This window comes from Brassica napus, chromosome C1, assembly GCF_020379485.1.
Source record: "Brassica napus cultivar Da-Ae chromosome C1, Da-Ae, whole genome shotgun sequence".
Lineage (NCBI taxonomy): Eukaryota > Viridiplantae > Streptophyta > Magnoliopsida > Brassicales > Brassicaceae > Brassica > Brassica napus.
In genome coordinates, this window is record NC_063444.1 from 30,838,317 (window position 1) to 30,851,299 (window position 12,983).

The window sequence follows — 12,983 nt, forward strand, 5'->3', positions numbered from 1 at the left end:
TAAATAAAATCGAAAATAAAGTAGACATAAACGAGAGTCCGAAATACAAAATAACATAAAACGATTAAAAAGCCCAAAGGCATAGAGGCCGATAACGATAAAAGCGATGAAAAACGATAGAAGCCCAAAAGCCCAATAGTAGTAAAGCCCAAAAGCACCGGTCCGGTATAATCACTCCTGCTCGTCGGTCTCACCTGAAAAGGGGAAAGAAGGAGGGGTGGAGCGACAGGGGAATCGCCCAGTGAGGTATGGGATGCTAAACCGCAAACCACTGACTCAGTTCATAGCACTACAACTATGTAGGCCTAGCTCTAGCATGAAGCAAACACGGTGTCTATTACACCACACAGAACAATCACATATGTCTAGTGGACTAGACACGCTACAAACCAATGCGATAATAACATACCGCATTTCTCATAAGGATATAAATATATATATATAACTCTACAGCGTCGTAAGTACAGTAGTCACTCTGTACCCCTGCAATCTCCACAAACAAGCGGCCTAGTACATACGTCTCTGTACCCCGCTAAAACACACGGCCTAGTACAGATCTCCGTACCCCGCGATCTCTCAAACAAGGCGTAGCTAGCACAGACGTCATGTGCCCCCGCAATCACACGGCCTAGTACAAACGTCTCTGTACCCCGCAAATTCCGCGGCCTAGTGCAGATACCTATGCACCCCGCAATCTCAGCACATGGACTAACATATATACATATATATAATTAACAGTTTTTAGCAGCAATCATTTCAATCAACCGTTGAATCCTCTATTATCTTATTTCCGGTTTAACAATCAATATCAATAACGAACAACCAAGACTCTCAAACAGACTCGATTCAAAGAGACGGATCCATGTTTCGAAACTAAACTTTCCATAATGGTAGTACTAAACTAGCTCGGTCTTTACGAGTAGTAGCCCTCACCTTAGCAATGAAGAGAAGTGGTATATATGAACTCCAGCTGCTCAAATGGACTCCAAATCTGAAATCAGATCGAAACTTCGAGTCAGAACGTCTTTCGAACGGTTTAAAACGGGTATTTACGGAAAAGTCAACCCGCTGGTCAAAGATCAATTATTTAATTAATTATTTAACGAATTATTTAATTAATTAATTAATTAATCCGGTTTATCCTAACCGATTTCCAATTGATTTTAACCGACCGGTTTAACCTAACCGAATTAAAATCAATTTAAACCGGCTAACCAACCAGTTAACCGAGTCAACCGAGTTGACTCACCGGGTCGACTCGGCCGAGTTGGCGAGTCTCCGGCGAGTCACCGGTGGCGGTCACCGGCGGCAACGGCGGAGATCCGGCGGTGGCTTACCGGAAAGTGGCCGGCGGCGACGGCGGAGCTGCGGCGGAGGACGGTGGTCCGGCGGCGGACTTGCGGCGGAGAACGGTGGTCCGGCGGCGGAGTTGCGGCGGAGGACGGTGGTCCGGCGGCGGAGTTGCGGCGGACGGCGGCGGCGCGTGTGTTTCACGCGCTCGCCGAGGCGAATCTTCGGGAGGCGCGTGCGGCTTCGTCCGGGCTCCGATTGAGGCGTGGTTGGTTTCTACGGCTTCGTCTTGACGAGAGGAACACGATGATGGTCTTGGATGCACGAGATTCGCAACGGTTAGAGATTTATCGGCGAATTACTAAACGGACAAAACTAAGCTTAACTGCATGGCGGTTTCCGGCGATTCTAAGCTGCAGCCAACGGTGGTGACAAGCTCAACGTGGTCACGGCACACGGTTGCTCCGGCGACGAGCTCAGGTGAGCTTTCTCCCTTCTTCTTCTCTCTCTCTCTCTCTCTCTCTCTCTTCTCTCTCTCTCTCTCTCTCTCTCTCTCTCTCTCTCTTTTAAAGAAAGGCAAAATGGCCTTTGGGGATAGTTTGGGTCAAATTTTTGGAGTCATTACATTTAGGGTCATTACAGAAAAATTAAAGCATGCAAGTTCTCCAGTGATTAAATGATTGAAACCAATTCTTTTTTTTTCCCTCAAAGATACTTATATTAACCATTGATCATCAAGATAAGATACATCAGTACAGCATCATGGTAACACGGACCATTCTAACATCAAAAATCTATACAAGTAACTACCAGCGCTTGTAAACCCAAAAAACCCTAAACCTGAAAAGACAACAGGTTACACCTTTTTAGCAAAAAAAAAAAAAAAAAACAGGTTACACCATCAACACATGTTTTTTATAGAATCGTTGTAGCACAGTGATAACTATATCTATATTATATCCGTGGGACTAATGTTTAATTCCTAGTAAGTGAAAAAAAATTAAGTTACAAAACAAAAACACATGTTTAACATTTCTCATCGAAAAGAAAATTAGCCAAAATCGAAACCATTTCATCATTGTCTTTTCTACACATTTGACAATTTATAGACATAGATTATTTTTGATTTATTAACAGTGTTCTATTCATACATTCTTAGTACCCAGTTTTCCGTCTTTGTTACTTTTTTCATTTCTTATGACATGTGAATTCTATTATAGATTGAAGCTTACTCTCATTAGAGGACTGTGTACAAGTATTTATACATGTATTGTATTAGGGTATTGCTATTGTAAATGTACACTAATGCTTTTATACTATTGATAACTCTATCATCCCCTTAATATGTAAGACTTTTAGTGATTCCAATCTAGTTACAATCTGTATGAAACTGTATTCTAGAAAATGGTTTGGTTAGTGCATCTGCTAGTTGATCTCTAGTTAATATGTGTGTAACACGCAATGCTCCTGACTGAATTGTCTCCAGTATGTAATGGTAATCGAGTGCGATGTGTTTCATTCTAGTGTGGAAGACGGGGTTAGCGCACATGTATGTTTCTCCAACATTATCACAATATATGACAGGTGCCTGTTGTAGTTGAATGCCCAAACCAGTCAGAAGTGAGCAGACCCATCGTAATTCTGCTGCTGTATTTGCCACTGACCTATATTCAGCTTCTGTTGAAGATCGAGACATCTCTTTGCTTCCGCAATTACCAAGAAATGACTTGTCCTCAAATTTATTGAGAAGAAGTCTTCCGGTTCTCCAGCCCAATCGACATCCAAGAACACATGTAATGTCAATGGATTTTTCTTGCGCATGAGGATCCCATGAGTAAGAGTTCTTGAAAGGTACCTGAGAACTCGTTTTGCGGCAGTCCAATGCTCGGTAGTTTGTTGATGCATGAATTGTCATAGGCAATTTACTACATAGGAAATATCGAGCCGTGTGAAAGCTCTGTAATCCTCCAACCAGCTGACGATATTGAGTCGGATTTGAAAGAGGGTCACCCGAGTGAAGCGTAATTTTTGTTGATGTACGTAATGATGTAGTAACAGGTTTGGAATCCAGAATGTTGAATCTGGAAAGAAAATCTCATGTATATTTCTTCTGCATTATATGAAGCCCCTATTTTGTTCTCGTCACCTTGATCCCCAAGAAGTAATGTAGGTTTCCCATATCTTTCAGTGAAAACCGGTCTCATAGCGATTTGATGATGTTGTTTATTAGTGTCGATAAACTTCCAGTGACCAAAATGTCATCTACATAGACTAGAAGGTAGGTGTTGGATCCAAATCCTAAAGGGATAAGTGTTGGATGAAAATATCAAAGGGATAAGGAAGCGGCCAAAGTGACGGCTCGGGCTCCTCCTTCGAGGCCGGCATAGAAAGAATTCAACCTCGAGGGATCGACCTAGAAACCTAAGGTTGAAGCACACGCTCAAAATATATTTTAAACCCAGATCCGAGTCAATAAGACGAGGACCGACGATAAGAACGAGGGAGAAAATATCCCGTAAATCTTGGATCCCACCACACATCTCGAACAACAAGTAGAGGGGCGATTATAAAAAGAGAACCGAAGGAAGAAGAGAGGACACGCGCGTTAAACCCTAGGAATCTCATTCATTGTAAGCCTTCATTTTACTCCAATCATATCTTATTAATAAAGACCATTTTTATCAAATGGAATCTAATTACCTCATTGTGTTATGAGGATATTGTTATCCGCGTTATTTCTTCCCTAATCTTTACAAACAATCACTATCAAATATTTAGTTTGGGTTATATGATCCATATTTTGGCGTCATCTGTGGGGAAGATAAACGAAAAATATCCTTGCTAAGAATCAGATCTAAAGTTCCTAAGCGTGATCTTGGATCCCACACAAGTCCCATCTGGTCCTACCGAACCAAGAACCATTGACGTCGATCTCCCCAGATCTTACACAAGAAACAAAATGCTAGCTACAGGGACAGAGAAAACCAACCAAACCATCGGTGGGGCTCAAGCACAACGAGCACCACTACCAGCTGGTTTGGAATCAATCTGGCAAACGACAAACCATCGGCAACGCGACCACTCGAGTGCAAGCAGCACGGCTGGTCTCCCCTCTGCCCATGGGCGCAGAACCAGGAAGAGATGGCTGAATTACGGAGCATGGTCTCCACGCTCATTGCCAAATCTATGTCCGTGATGAATTAAGAATCTCAGATCTCGGTCCGAAACAATGTAAAAGGGTAATCCGTTCAACTTATAAATCTGACGGAAGAAGAGGACTGCAATATTGACAGCATCAAAAGTCTTCTTACAAGGACAAATCAGACCCTCTTAGAGAATCTATCGACAACGACAAAAATAGAATTGTTGCCTCGCTGATTATGCGGAAGGTCAAGGAAAAACTTCAGGCTTATGTCAGTCCATGGCTGAGTCGGAAGAGACAAAGGAAGATACAATCATGCATTCGAGGCTTTTCCTTTGGCGAGTTGACAAACTTTGGACATTCTCCACAAAACATTGATGTCCTTACGCATTGATGGCCAAAAGTAGGACGATGTAGCGAGTTGTAGAGTAGTGTCCCGTCCAACATGACCTTCGTTATGTAATTCCTTTATAATCTTCAAACGCAATCTTCTCTCCAGAATGCATATGTGTAATCCCCTAAACATAAATCCATCGTGTAATGTATAATCTTTTGAAACTCACATAGTTGCTTCAACTAATGCTCGTCCAAAATAAATTTATCTTCTGGATGTAAGGCAGCCAAAATGGAGAGCCCAGTAACGGACGTGTGCATCAAGGTGAGGACGTTGTGACCACGGCTTAAAGCATAAGCCAGTCGGTTGGATTTGCCATAATGATGCCGAATAGAAAAGGGAAATCGTTGTAGATACGTGATCCATGAGGCATGACAAGAAGAAGCCTTGGCATGGCTATCAAGATGACGCAATGCATGATTCACAAACAAAATAAATATGTGATGGACCCAGTAATTTCACTAAAGCTTGATAGCTTGAACGATCGCATAGATTTCCATATTATAAGTGCTATAACGCGAACATGCACTGACTATTTTCTCGTTATAATAAGAAATCGGCCATCCACGTTGACTGATAACTGCACCCATTCCAAGTTTTGATGCATTACTATGAAACTCGAAGGTCTCGGAAAAGTAAGTCAAGAGGAGAATTAAACAGTTGTTAGCTTTGTTTTGATGAGTTCAAACGCTGCAGTTTCTTCTGGTGTCCAATAAAATTTGCCTTCCTTCATACAACTAGTAATATGAGTCATAATGGCTAACAAATCGTCGATAAAAAGATGCTAATCTATGGTAGCTCTGGACCTCTGTGACGGTCGTAGAATCAGGCCATGTTCGAATTGCTTTCATCTTTGATTAATCCATCGCCGTCTGTAGTTGTGGTCGTATTCCCCCAATGAAACGAGAAACTAACTGAACTTCGCTGTCATGAATCTCATTACGAATTAATAACAATGCAAATTCTTCAGCATATTCATCCAAGCTGTGACTACCTTGGCGCAGTTTTTGCAGCTTTGTGTACATGGTTTGTTCATAGTTATGCGGTAGAAATGTTTGGCGAAGATGGTTAGTCAATTTTTCCCAAGAGTGAATCAGTTTCTTGCATGTACGTGAACGTGTATTCTTAAGTTGTTTCCACCGCATTGCAGCATGGCCTCGAAAACGCATGGCGACAAGAGAGACACGACGATCCAGAGGTATTTGCTTAAACTCAAGGATTTCTTCAACTGAGACTAGCCAATCAATAAGATCGTCGCCACGAAGACCTCCATGGAATTCTGGTATATCTACTCGAAAGCTAGCTTTCCAGCGGCTGTCATAGTTATCACGTTGCCTCAGATCCTCATATGATAAATGCGACGATGAATTTAATCTTCATTGTCTTCGATTGGATTTTGACGTTGGTTCCTATGTTGATGTTGTCGGTCTTGCGGGTGGGGCGGAAGGAATTGTTGTTAACGGTCCTGTTGGTGTGGTGGAGGAAGTTGATGTTGATGTCGATGTTGGTGTGTCGGTTGGTTTTGTTGTCGTAGTTGATGCTGTGGAGAAAATTGTTGCTGAGCTGGCGGTGGTGGAGCATGAATAACGTGCTGGATTTGACGGTCCAAGCGAGTCGTCAATTCTGTGGTTAAGGCGTCCAGGTGAACTGTCAAAGTGTCGCCTAGTTGTTGGATCAAAGATTATGTTGTCGTCTGCAGCACGACGAGTAGAGTATGTAAATCAGTTAGTTCCGACGTGCTTCCCTCCAGGTTCTGATTCCGGTTTTCATCAACTGCGCCTCCCATTTCCTTTGTCACTGAAAACGTGATGTTTTTTCCCGAAACGTATTGATTCTGATACCAGCTGATGGAGAACGGAAGCTATGAAACTTAAAGATCAAGGGTTCGATCTCTAAATCATTGACCTGATGATGAAGGTAACTCGAAAACAAGAACAAGGTCGTGAATATTCTTTGCAGTGCTTATAAAATATCTTAAAAACACAACATCTTATAAATTCAAAGGTGTCTTTCAATAATCGATTAGGTCTCTTTATATACTAACTAATAAAGTCTTAATCCTAACAGGATTAGTGAGTTTCCTTTTCCTAATAGAAAAAAGTCTAACTATTAAAAAGGAAATAAAGCCAACTTAATTAAAAGGTAAGTGTTATTAGAATGGGAGGAGGAGTTGTGATTGCTTGCAGTCTCATGTTGATTTCCTGCAATCACGGGTTGAGCTGCATCATAAAGTCAGGAGATCGCACACCGAACCATAGCCAGTCGACTGGAGCAAGCCGAGAGATAGCTCACCGCACATTGAACCTAAGCTCTCGAGCGGTCAAGAAATCGACAAGATCCAATGAACCAAACGCATGTGGCTCAAAGAAAAAGCCAAGGAGCACTTGAAACCCACGAGTCTTCCAGCTCCCGATCTGTTCGGTTAGAAGTCGAAGAAACCTAGAGGTCGATAACTCAACCCAGGATGGCTCATCAGAGCTTAAGGTTCAGTGGTCTCGATGAGGTACAAAATTGAGGCAGAGAGCCCGCCGCTTCGCACCCAGAGAAACTCAGCCAAGAGGCAACACGAACCACAATCTCGAGAGCCACCTACAAATTCTTGAAATCTCGAGAATGGGTTCTCATTGGCCCTAAACGGATATCGCGCTCAGGCCGCCGACATACCCAATAAAGGAGCACAACCAGAAGAAAACACATTCAAGATTTCTCCAACTTCAACCCGCAAAGGAAATACCCGAGAAATTTCATCGATTCCGAGCATTCCAGATTTATGTAGAAAGAAACAATGCCAAGCTCCAATGAATACACGCCATCATGCACATGGCAACGAGCTTGGTCCGTTACATCGATAGTGATAGAAGAGACACGAAAAACTCTCTTCATGAACAAAATAGCTTGAGTAAGATTGCACGATGTGGGAAAAATCTAGTTCCTAGAATATTCTGGGAATACCAACCCAAAAGCCCATATTTGAGCCTTCCGGATAGTCATACCATATCTAGAGTTCACCTTAACGACAAGAGGCTGGCTACTGCCTCTTCTTTGCCGAAAATATTACCAGACATGCTCTAGAATGGTTCGCAGGTCTCGAAATATACTCCATCAACAAATCAACACAACTCATATCATCATTTCTAAAACTCGTATCAGTATTCCGTCGCCACAGAAATAGGAGCAACCGTGGCCGACCTATGGAATCTTAGGCAGGAACTATTCAAGCCTCTACAGACGTACATCAACAAATTCTGAGACTTCAAAGTATGCACCTAAATGAAGGATCGCTCTTGCGGCACTAAAGAACGGTCTATGGTTCTTCTTCAAGTTCAAAGAAAAAAATGTCATTTCAATCTTTCACCTCGCTCGACGATGCACTTCATTGAGCCTCGTACTTCAAAGGGCACAGAAAAAATACAGCTCTAAAAGAACAGTATAACACAAACAAAAATATATCAGCATAAACAAAAGACCACAAGTCTCAAAGAACCAGCTACCCGAGAACAATATTCTTTCGTGACCAACAGCCCGACCCAAAGTATACCGTTCACTTTTGACCCCAGCAAGCACCTGATAACCACATAACAAATTTATCTTTTAAAACAAAGTGAATGAACAAATACGAGTTTAAAATTTTAAATGATAAGTTTAAAATTGATTCTTTGAAAGAATAGTTAAATATGTATTTAAAAAGTTTCGAACAAATGAGTAAACAATCATATGAAAGATTTGAATAATCGGATAACCACTTAACAAATTCATAGATAGCAAAAAAAAAATTATCAAACGGAAAAAACCTCTCTCTCTACCCAAGACTCTCTTTTCCATCTCTACATCTTCTCAGCCCCCTCTTAGCTCCGGCGACAGAGGCACCGGCAGTGCATCCGGTGTATGTTAGCTCCTCTCGCCGAAGGCATCTCTCCCCTTCCTCTCTTTTTCCCTTTGCTTCCTCGCCCACCTCTCCTTGCTGTCGACATGTCTGATTTTGTGGAAGGTTTCTCGTCGTCGGAACCCTAGATCTTCCCGGGATGTGATAGATCCAGCGGTCGTGATGCTTACTGGACACTCAACGAGGCGGTTTAGGGCGGGGGTGTGAACAAAGTCGGCTTTTCGGGTGTGGCTCCGTCAGATCTCGTTTTCAGTTTTGTAGATCTACAGGGGGTCGTGGCAGTGGTGGTGCGTGAGACTCAGTTCTGGTACGCTCTTCTGGTCTTTTCTCTTGTTGCTTTAGCGAAGAGTTTCATCTTCGAGTTGGAGTGGAGCGTTTTGTTCTTCTTGTCATCTTGATACTTGGTGTCTTGTATCAAGACTTGGTCTAACTGCCTTCGGTGGAGACGGCGGACCTCTTCGTCGGCGCGTACGTCACTACAAGGGGAGGGGGTAAAGATAGCATAAGAAGATAGCGTTTTGTTCGAGAATGCTATCGTTGACATAATCCATAGTTTAAGATAGCATTTGTATGTGAATGCTATAAAAAACAGTATATATAATAGCACTTATAAGTTTAAATGCTATCTTTTTCCTAAACGAAAAAATAATCACTTTACCGCTAAGTACTTAGTGAAAAAGAAGCGGTCAAATATTTCATTCTCCCTCTTATTTTTTTTTTGTGATCCATTTTCCCTCTTATTCTCATTATTCTTAGATAAAATAAAATAAAAATAGAAAATGAATTTTTTCATTGGTCTAACCTCATTTACAAGGATTCTCATCTAAACCATTAAATATTTCAATCCAAAGTCTCAGATTTCTTATCATCTATCTCATCTTCTTCTACGTCACTATCTTATCTTCCAATTCTTTTTCTTCTCTCTTAGATTCGTTAGAAACGAAAGCAAATCAAGTAAAGTTTTGATCTTTTTGTTAGATATGAAAGTTAATCTTGATTCCTGCATTATGAGAAGGAGGGAGATTGTGTTTTGTCCTCTCCATTTCTCTTCTCAAACACGACAGAGAGAAGAGAGATGAGACAGAGAAAGATGAGAGATTGCATGAGGAAGAAGAGACCGGTCTGAGTTTGTGCCATCGTCACCGGTATGAGTTCGTCTCCATCACCACCGGTCTGAGTTCGTCGTCATCGTTACGGGTCTCGAACAGGCCTTGATCCACAGGTCGATTTCTGAGAATTTGTTTCTTCTTCTACTGATTATAGGGTTCAGATTTACTTGTTTCCATTCGAGACTTCTTGTTAGGGGTTCGTCGCATCTCCTCATCTCCGTCACACCTCGTTCTCTCTCTCTTCTCCGGTGGCAAGGCGGAGCAGCGTCAAAGGCGGTGGCAGCGAATCCTGAGCTTCTATCCCATTAGCGGAAACGAAGAAGACAGAGGAAGAGGACGACGGCTCAGATCCCGAGCTTCTCTCCCATATGGCGTCCATTGCTTCTAAGCTCTATTCAGATCTTCTGCTCGAGCTGGTCTTCAGCAGTGAAAAGAGAACTTGATTCATCAGTTTGTGTTTTTCCTGAACCATTTTTTGAGTGTTGAAGCTTCTCATTGGTGGATTCTAGCAAAGGTCTAGCAATGGTTCGAGATTTGGTCTTCTCTTGTGTAAGTTACTCCTCTTTTCTTCCTACCGTTTGTTTCTCCATCTGTATGAGCCATCTGGATGAAGATGAGAGTTTTGTTTGTTTAGACACTAAAAGTGCAACTCATTCAGATAGATCATCCGGATGACTTTCGAAAATTTAGGCTTAATTTTAAAGTCCATCCAGTTTAACCAATTTGGATCATTTGAATGGAGATGGTTCATTCAAAATAGTATAATGTCTATTATGCCCTTAATGTAATTCACAAATTACAAATCTAAACATAATATCATTTTGTCACACACGAAAACTGACAAAACCACAAAAATGCGTTTTCCCGCAAAAATTGAAAACTAATTTTTCACGCCAAAACCCCAAAAACACATTTTCCCGCCAAAATTGTAAAAACGTGTTTTCCACCAAAATTGCAAAAACGTGTTTTCCCGCAAAAACTACAAAAACGTGTTTTCAAGCCAAAATCACAAAAAACATGTTTTCACGCCGAAACCCCAAAACGTAAATTTCCGCCAAAACACAAAAACATGTTTTCCCGCCAAAATCACAAAAACGTGTTTTTCCGCCAAAATTGCAAAATCTCGTTTTCCCGCCAAAATTGCAAAATCACATTTTTCCGCCAAAACCGAAAATTTTCGTTTTCCCGCCAAAACGTGTTTTCCCACCAAAACCACAAAAACGCGTGTTCCCACTAAAATCGCAAAATTTCGTTTTTCCACTAAATTCGAAAATTTCATTTTCCCACCAAAACCGAAAATCTCATTTTCCCGCGAAAACCGCAAAAACCGCAAAAACGTGTTTTCCTGCGAAAACCGCAAAACATATTTTCCCGCCAAAACCGCAAAAACGCGTTTTCCCGCCAAAACCAAAATAAAATTATTTTTCCGCCAAAACCAAAAAATGCGTTTTTTCGCTAAAACCAAAAAATCTTATTTTCCCGCCAAAACCACAAAAAAAAACTCGTTAATTTTAAAATAATTATAATGTAAATATATTAGACTAAATAATTAAATGTAATATAGTTAAAATTAATATCAGATATATTATTAAATCAATAAAAGGGTATTTTGGTAATTTGTTTACTAAACTCATTTGGATGGAAATGAAAATAAAGAAACAAACATAAGATCCATTTAGATGATTCATCTAGATAAACTATTTGGATGGACAAACAAACAGTCACAGAAATTTGAATTGATCATTTGAATAGATCATACAAATGAATCATTTGGATTGAGATGACAAATGGCGAAACAAATGGTGAAACAAACAGAACCTTAGTAATCTCTCTCTGCTTAAAGCCTAAAATTATTTGGTTCATTAGACTGTTATGAGACTATGGTGAAAAAGGTCTCAGTTTGATTAGCTTTTCTTCTTTCTTTATGATAATAATAACAACAAAAAATCTGTTTATGTGCAGCAAGAAAGAATGGAGCAAGAAGCTATTATTGACTCATTGTTGGAGATTAACTACGGAGGACGTTTGAGGATCGTGAGGATGAGGTATATACTTAACCTTTACATAATGACACTTTTTTTTTTCTCGACATTTCTTTTGAGCTAATAATTTTAACTTTGATTTCAACGTATCAATCCTTGTTCTTGATAGAGCATTCTACCAAGCAAGAAACGAGGTGTTAGAATCCGTGGTATCATAATCTGAAACCCTTGAACCTCTTTATGTTTTGGTTTATACATAATTCGGTGGAGATTTCAATGATTGAAAGTTTGTTTTGTCAGGTACGATTTAAAAGATGGAACAATTGATAGACTTGGTAGCCATGACGACATTGCTACATCTTGATGGAGGAGGAGGCAGAGGGGTTGACGGAGGAAGCGAACAGAGGAGGTGGAGGCGGAGGATTAGGTTTTTTTTTGTTTCTTTTAGGTTTAGCGTAAACCGGTTTGATTTATTTTTTTATGTAAATATTTATGTTTTTGTAATGTAGGTGAAGTGAGCTCGAGAGAATGTCCATTGTTGGTTTTAAGGTTTAGGTTTTTGTTATTTTGTAAAGAATTTCGATATATACAAATTTTAAAATTTTTTTTTTTTTTTTTTTTTTAATAATCTATAATAGCGATTATTATGTGCTATTATAACTTATACAATTGCACAACTAATAAAGCGCTTTCGAAAGAATTAATTAACATAGCATATATAAAACGCTATCTAAAGTGTCCGAGAAAAGATTGCGGGGGAAGATACAACGTTCGCCATAACGCTGCGCTATCTTGCAATAGCGTTTTCTTCATGCTATATATGAGACGTTTTCTTGTAGTGCGTGCACAAAGGATTGGTCGTGTGGCTGTTACTTCTCTGTGAGTCTTTGTGTGGTTCTAATGGATGTTTTGTCGCTTCTGTCGTCTATGGCAGACATGGCTTCTCCTCCGGCGGCTTCTCTCCATTTGCTAGATCTCTCTCGTCTCCGGTTCATAGCCCAGCCTCTTCGCGGGAGGTTCGTGGCGTCTTCATTTCTGCTTTGGTGTTTGCTTTCGGTTCTCCACCGATGTGTTGGCCAGAGCTCAGGGAGTACTGGATCAGGTTCTCTGATCCGGACCGGAAGCTGCGGGTAGCATCTTATGAGTCTGTTGGTGTTGCTCGTAGCTTGGAGACCCGGTTGAA